Source organism: Anser anser (genome assembly GCF_964211835.1).
Source record: "Anser anser genome assembly, chromosome: 4".
Classification (NCBI taxonomy): Eukaryota; Metazoa; Chordata; class Aves; order Anseriformes; family Anatidae; genus Anser; species Anser anser.
In genome coordinates, this window is record NC_139724.1 from 41,526,993 (window position 1) to 41,534,156 (window position 7,164).

General features: G+C 52.6%; 1 long non-coding RNA gene across 2 annotated transcripts; it reads right to left on the reverse strand.

Annotated features, from left to right (window-relative positions):
• Positions 1–3,146: 3,146 nt before the first annotated feature.
• Positions 3,147–5,998, reverse strand: LOC310898377. 2 transcript variants are annotated; one of them, XR_014583247.1, is made up of 4 exons: positions 5,925–5,998; positions 5,457–5,564; positions 4,500–4,650; positions 3,147–3,482 (listed from the first exon to the last, which is right to left on the reverse strand). It is a non-coding gene; the product is annotated as an uncharacterized lncRNA (long non-coding RNA). The 2 variants fall into 2 exon arrangements; XR_014583248.1 differs by having other exon boundaries at positions 5,457–5,975.
• Positions 5,999–7,164: the final 1,166 nt, after the last annotated feature.

A 7,164-nucleotide genomic window follows, 5' to 3' on the forward strand; every position in this document is an offset into this window, starting at 1 on the left:
TTATGGAAAGAAAGAGGGCTGTTGTCCTCACAAGGGGCCAATATAATCGTGATATAATCCAATATCACGAGGAGGTGTTAAGTCTGATAAATGCGGTACAAAAACCAAAACAAGTGGCTATCATGCACTGCAAAGCCCATCAAGGAGGAACCTCAAAGATATCAGAAGGGAATCGGTTGGCAGATCGAGCAGCTCGACAAATTGCTCAGAAGGTGTGGAATGTGATGGCTCTGGTACCACTCAAGGTAGGCCCCGCTCGTCTTAATCTTCCCAAGGAAGCAAGATATTCGCCAGAGGATGAGAAATTAGCAAATCTCCTAAAGGCCCGAAAGAACTCTGATGGATGGTATGTGACCGCTACGGGCCAGGTAGTAATACCCCCCTTGGTGATGCGAGAAATACTTCAGACAAGACATAATGAGTGTCACTGGGGTGCAGAGGCAATGGTAACATTTTTAAAACGTAGCATTATCTCTACACATATGTTAACAGTGGCAAAATCAGTAACGTCAAAGTGTGAGATTTGTTTGAAAAATAATCCAGTAGCAAGAAAACATGCTGAAATGGGAAGAGTGAGAGTAGGGATAGAACCAGGAGATTACTGGCAAGTTGATTTTGTAGAGTTACCTAGGACTAGGGGATATAGGTATTTGTTAGTAGGGGTTGACACCTTTTCCGGATGGCCAGAAGCCCTTCCCTGTCGCACCAATCAAGCTAAAGAGACAGTAAAATGGTTCTTGCGGGAAATCATTCTGAGGTTCGGGGTACCGTTAGGAATATCCTCGGATAGGGGACCGCACTTTGTTGCATCTGTGGTTAAAGACGTAAGCCGGCTATTAGGAATTTCTTGGCATTTACATACTGCATGGGGACCCCAATCTAGTGGACAGGTAGAAAGGGTGAACCAAACCCTAAAGGGACAGATCAGTAAAATCTGCCAGGAAGCCAAAATACAATGGCCACAAGCTTTGCCTATAGCCTTACTGAGAATAAGGATAAAGCCAAGGAGTGGAATGGCAGTAAGCCCATACGAGATTATATATGGAAAGCCTTATGAATCCTCAGAACCAAATCCTAATATGCACATAACAGGGAACCAGGATGTTTATAATTATGTATTGTCTCTTGGCAAAACTTTAGCTCAACATCGAAGTGTTTTGGTGTGGAACCGACCGTTGTCACTGGAAAACCCTGTCCACGACATTCAGCCAGGCGACCGAGTGTACATCAAAAACTGGAATGAAGAACCCCTGAAAGAACGGTGGGCCGAACCTTATCAAGTATTATTGACTACTTTTACAGCTGTAAAGGTAGAAGGGGTGGATGCTTGGATTCATTACACTCGGGTGAAAAAGGTTCCTGAACTTTGGTCGGTGCGAGCAATCGGAGATACAAAACTACAGATGAGGCGCATATAACCATACAATGTCGGGGTTCTTAACAACGGTAACGACAACAGTAATTGTTTTGTGTAAATACCTTGTAATTGGGCTCCTAGAAATACCAGAAAAATATAAGAAAGAGGAAATATTCAAAGGAGAAAATGTTACTTTGGAATGTGGAATGCACGACGATAAACCAATAACAATTAGCTCTCTACAGGTGGTCTGGGGGAAAATAAATGACTCCGGACAGAGCCAGGAAATAGACATAAACACAGCCGGGGACAATACAGGATTGAAGGCTGCACGGAAGGGGAAGGCGTACGTAAGTAATACCCCAGAACTGGGCCTACAACTGAGAGGAGCTACCACCCTAACCCTGTTTAGTGTTACTAATGTCAACGAAGGAAACTACCGGTGCATAGTAACACATGAAAATAGCACAGATTATGGGATAAGAGAAACATTGGTATATCCAAAATTGGATAAAGGGATATTGGTAGCCCACCAAAAAGGATCTAGAAGAAAAAGGGAGGACCAGGTACCATGGACACAAGTGGTACAGATCCCACACGGGCAATCATCAGAGAATTTACTGGTAGGTAAAGGTAAAAAGTTCAGCTCTGATGAAGACATCTTACTTCATCCCGACGACCACCCGGACGACCACCAGAGAGTGATATGCAAGCACAGAAGGACTGATTAGATAATTAGCATACAAAGCGGGGCTAGGAGGAGCTAGGAAATGAATATGCATAGATGTGTTGTAAAACTTAATGCATATGTAATATTTTAGGAGATAAAAGAGAACTGAGTGAACAAATCGGACGAAGTTAGATTTGGGCAGGCATGCCCCTAACTTCCAGCGCCTAATAAAAGCACCTTCATATCATCACTTTGTGGCTTATGTGTCTTCGTGAATGCTAACAAGATGATCAGGTCCAACCGTTAACCGTGCACCGGTTAACCGTTAACTGAGAGCCTTCTCTCCTTCGGCTTCTGGCCCCAGACAAATCTGAGGGAGGAAGAAGCTGAGGCCTGTACATGGCAAAGGACAGAAGGTGAGGCTTGGCTGTCCCCGAGAAGACAGAGCTTCAGCCCTGTGCCCTCCAACCCTGGGCCCATCCACGGGGAGACAACTCATCCTCACCCCCAGAGGGGACTCCGGAGCTCGACCCGAGCTTTCTGCTCCTCCAAGGAGCCACATGGGAGGAGACGGCCACCCTCAAGTGAGATTTTTCAAATGAGGATCTCTTACCTTTGGTGGTGGCAGCACCTCGGGTCTCCCCTCTGGTTCCAGTTGCTTGTGCCAGCGTGTGGCAATCCCAGCCCTGACTCCAAAGAGTTAGAAATTTTTTCTTGTACTCCTTGAGGAGAGCTGAGCCGTAGGAGCGTTGGCATGGGGCACCCTGGCCAAAATCGGCCATCCGTGCAGTGTCAGGACCTGAGGAGGGCTGGCTGTGGGGAGCCTGGCCTCGGCCCAGGATCAGGAAAGGCCCGAGCCTGTGTGTGGCTGCGGCACTGCCAGTTTGAGCAGGGGGTTCTCGGGTGAGCGCTGTGCAGGGTCGCTGCCGCGCTCACAGCCCTTCTGTCTGCTCCTGCTGTGCTGCTCCCCAGCTCCCTTCCCCTGCGTTCCCTGCATGGTGGGCACAGTCTGGCTGACCCCCAGCACCGAGGACCCTCAGGGTTACTTTTCGATCAGTCACAAAGTCCTGCTGTGGGTTCCTGGGTGTTGCTGTACATAAGACCCGGACTGCTGTGCTGTATTATTCAATATTTATTGGAAGTGTGGCCAAGGCTGCATCCCGGGGGGGCCTTCCCCAGCCCTTGGAAGAGGGTGGAGGGGGCCGTGGAGGTGATGTCTGTGTCCACGAGGACTGGGGGATACTGGGCCGGTCGCGTGCCTTCCATTGGTCTGCTGCCGTGCGTGGGGGCCGTGGAGGCCGGGCTGGTGGCAGGCGGGTCGGTCTTCCAGGCACTGATGGTGGCCGCTGGTGTCGGGCCTGGCTCTCAGGCGTACGACGGTGGTCAGGCTGCCTGTAGGGGCTCACGGAGCGGCTGCGGGTGTCAGTCTGGGCTGCCTGGGCTGCGGCGAGGCGCCTGCGGAGACAGGAATTTGCTGAGGCCGTGCTGCGGCTGCGGTGCCAGGCGGGTGCGAGGCAGCGGGGTGCAGGCATCCGGCTGTGCGTGAGCTGTGGGCACACATGCTCTGTGCAGAAAACAGGGTGCCCTGTGCCCTCCGCTGGGACTCTGCTCCCCTCCACATCCTGCCCCAGCTTGTCTCCTCCCCAGTGCCTCGCCAGCCATCCTGACCTGCCTGCTCTGCACGTGCTGTCCCAGCAAGAAGACCTGGCGCCCGCAGAGACAGGGGTCCACAGCCGGGCTCTGCATGGCCCAGTCACCACAGCCACCGACTGCCCTTTTTCAGAGCGCCTTGCAAGGACCAGTACTCAGCTCCCTGCCCGGCCCTGGCCCTGGACCAACAAGGTGACGGCCTCGGCTCCCTGTTCGGTGAGGTGCTGCCCATCCGCTCTTTGGGATGTGTAATTAAACACACAAGCTCTGTGTGTGCTGAAGACACGCACGCTGGCAGCGCTCAGGTGCGGCTGTGACACACTGACTGCCCCTCTCCAAGGCAATGCCCGCAGCTGGCAGGGCTCATCCCCATGCTCCCAGGAGCTGGCACACCTTGGCTGAGGCGGACACCTGCAATTCAGGGCGTCCCAGAACAGGGTGCCTTGTGCTGGGGGGGAACTGGCACTGCTGCGCTTCTCTCTCTGATGGCACTCTCTCTCAGCTCCTGCATTTCTCTTCCTGGCCTTGCTTTGCCTACGGCTGTCCCTGGCTCTGCTCTTGCTGCGGAAGGGCCAAGCTTCGCTAAGACCAGCAACAGAAAAATGGGCTCCAGAACAGAATGCCCAGGAATTAGAGGCCACCTAAAACACTGGACAGCAGAAATTTCAGAAGAGTCTGGTCAAAAACTAACTGCTCACTTCACAATACGCTAACGACAACTGCTTCCTGGCTGGCAGCAGCCATATAATAATGTTAACAAAGATACGGTAAAGAATTTGGGAGGGGGAGAGGAGGAGAGGGAGCGGGGGAACAACAACTCACCGGTTTTCCTGCCGCCAACACCAGATAAGCACGCAGCACGCAACTGTCACAAGCACGAGGAAGGGAACCAAGACTGCCACAGCGCCTTCTATGCAGTACCTTCGGAAATTCTGGGGCTTTGCAGTGTTTGCATTGTTCTCCCCATCCACGCCTGCAAGAACAATTGTGGACATTGCCGTGTCCTGCGCACTACTGGTAATCTCACAGGAGGTCTGACATTGCCAGGAAGTGTTCTGTTTCATTTGGTTAGCATCTTTGAGCAAGTGAAAATCCTCAGGCCGCAATGCTTCCTGAGGTTCAGCAGAAGCTGGGGAATCTGCCAAAGGCACTGCAACTCAAGGCACTCTGGAGCCTCCCTTTTGCCTCTCAGCTTTGTTTTCCCTCCATCCTTTGTTTTCCCTGCCATAATGCTGAGAGCCCAGTGTCTCAGGTTTGCTCCCCCAGCTCTTTGGAGTTCTCAAAGTTCTTAGGCGCTTGCCCACCTTCGCTGCTCGAGGCACACTCGGAGCCTTAGGGACAAAACTGAACAAAATTCGGGAGCCCAGGAGTGCCAGTGAGGCAGTGCCCCATCTGTACTGAGTCAGGGCATCACTCTGGGCCTCAGCTCACAGGAGGGGTCCCGTTTCCCATTGTCTGCTCAGTGGGCTTCTGACGGCCTTGTTCCCCCAAGAGCAAAGTTCCAAAATCCCTGGGAACTGGGTGCGCTGGGAGGTGACCCCTCTCTAACCACAGCCACAGAGCTTTGTGAGCGTCCCTCCGCTGCACTGCTGTCACAGCCCGGGGAAGACAGCCATCCTCAGGGAGCCACTCCTGACTTCCTCTGCAACACTTGCTGCCTACTGACACTCTTGGGTTTGGCTGCTGACATGAGCTGCAAGAGCGGGTACCAGGGCAAGAACCTGCACACGCATGCTGGTTCTGGCTGGTGACAGTGGATGACCAAGAAACAGCCTTTACCTCGTGTGGCAGTTGACTTCATTGCCTCTGTTCTTTTGCCAGGGAGCGGCAGCCTGCGACCGCTTCGTTGCCAAAGCACCTCCTTCGGCACAGTCTCTCTAACCAGCCCTTTAGAAAGAAAGCAGGACAGTGTGACTATAAGGAACTGCTCCTCCTTGAACCATATTCTGGGCACAGTTGCAAGCACATGCCAGTTTCTGCTGGCTGGATACCAAAGTTTTCACGGAACAGCTTGGACCAGTTATGGTAGTGCTGGGCTAGCAGCTGCCCCTGGGACACGGCGTGACCCACAAGCGGCAGCAGAGGCTCTCGGCCTTCTCTGAGGCTCACCAGTGCCTGCTAGGTGTGAAATTGAGTGTCTCCGCTCTGATCCATCCCTTCCTGCTGTGCAGGTTACGGTGCGTCCACACATGGATTTAGAACGTCAGCTTCCCAAGATTTATGGTGGACAGAGAGAAATATACCCACCAGGTGCTGCCTCCTTTAACTCCTTTATGATATCCTCTACGATGTCAGAGGATGTTGGGGAAGATTTTCTTATTTCAGCATTGTCCTTTGCTCTTAGAGGACCTGAAGAGAAAGTAGGAAGTTAACTTTGGCACCAGTGCAATCTGGAGAACCAGGGCTTAGTTTGTGAAGTCAGTGAAATGACTACCCACCCCTGGGATACCAGCTGGGCTCCAGCGCCGGAAGCAGCCGAGGATCTGGCAAAGCCCTCCCTGGGGACACTTCTGCAACCAAAGACCCGTGAGAAGTTTCTGTCACATCGACACCTACATCAGTAGCTCTATGGCAGTGCCCCGTTTTCACTGGGTCAGGGCATCACTCTGGGCCTCAGCTCACAGGAGGGGTCCCGTTTCCCATCGTCTGCTCAATGGGCTTCTGACGGCCTCGTTCCCCCAAGAGCAAAGTTCCAAAATCCCTGGGAACTTGGTGCGCTGGGGGGTGACCCCTCTCTAACCACAGCCACAGAGCTTTGTGAGCGTCTCTCCGCTGCACTGCTGTCACATGCTGTCACAGCCCGGGGAAGACAGCCATCCTCAGGGAGCCACTCCTGCCTTCCTCTGCAACACTTGCTGCCTACTGACACTCTTGGGTTTGGCTGCTGACATGAGCTGCAAGAGCGGGTACCAGGGCAAGAACCTGCACACGCATGCTGGTTCTGGCTGGTGACAGCGGATGACCAAGAAACAGCCTTTACCTCGTGTGGCAGTTGACTTCATTGCCTCTGTTCTTTTGCCAGGGAGCGGCAGCCTGCGACCGCTTCGTTGCCAAAGCACCTCCTTCGGCACAGTCTCTCTAACCAGCCCTTTAGAAAGAAAGCAGGACAGTGTGACTATAAGGAACTGCTCCTCCTTTCGAGGACGGTATCTTTGGAAGGTAGTGCTTCTCAAAAGACATCCCTAAAGTTTAGAAGCTACGGCCTGGGCTTCTGGGGGAGGTACTCACTACTCCAAACAACATGTCATTCACAAAGAAAAATCTAAGTGTTCGACTCCTGGCAGTCTACCAGCACAGACAGCAAAATCTGGCCTGCTGCGAGACCAGGAGATTGCAGGAGATCTTCTTGTTCACATCGCACATAGTGCATTTTTGGTACACTGCAAGATGACGCTCAATTCGTGCCTTCAAAGAGGACATAAAAAAGCTGCATCCAGTTCAGAGGCAGGAACAGCCCTTCTGAGAAGCATGTCCATCCCATTATGCT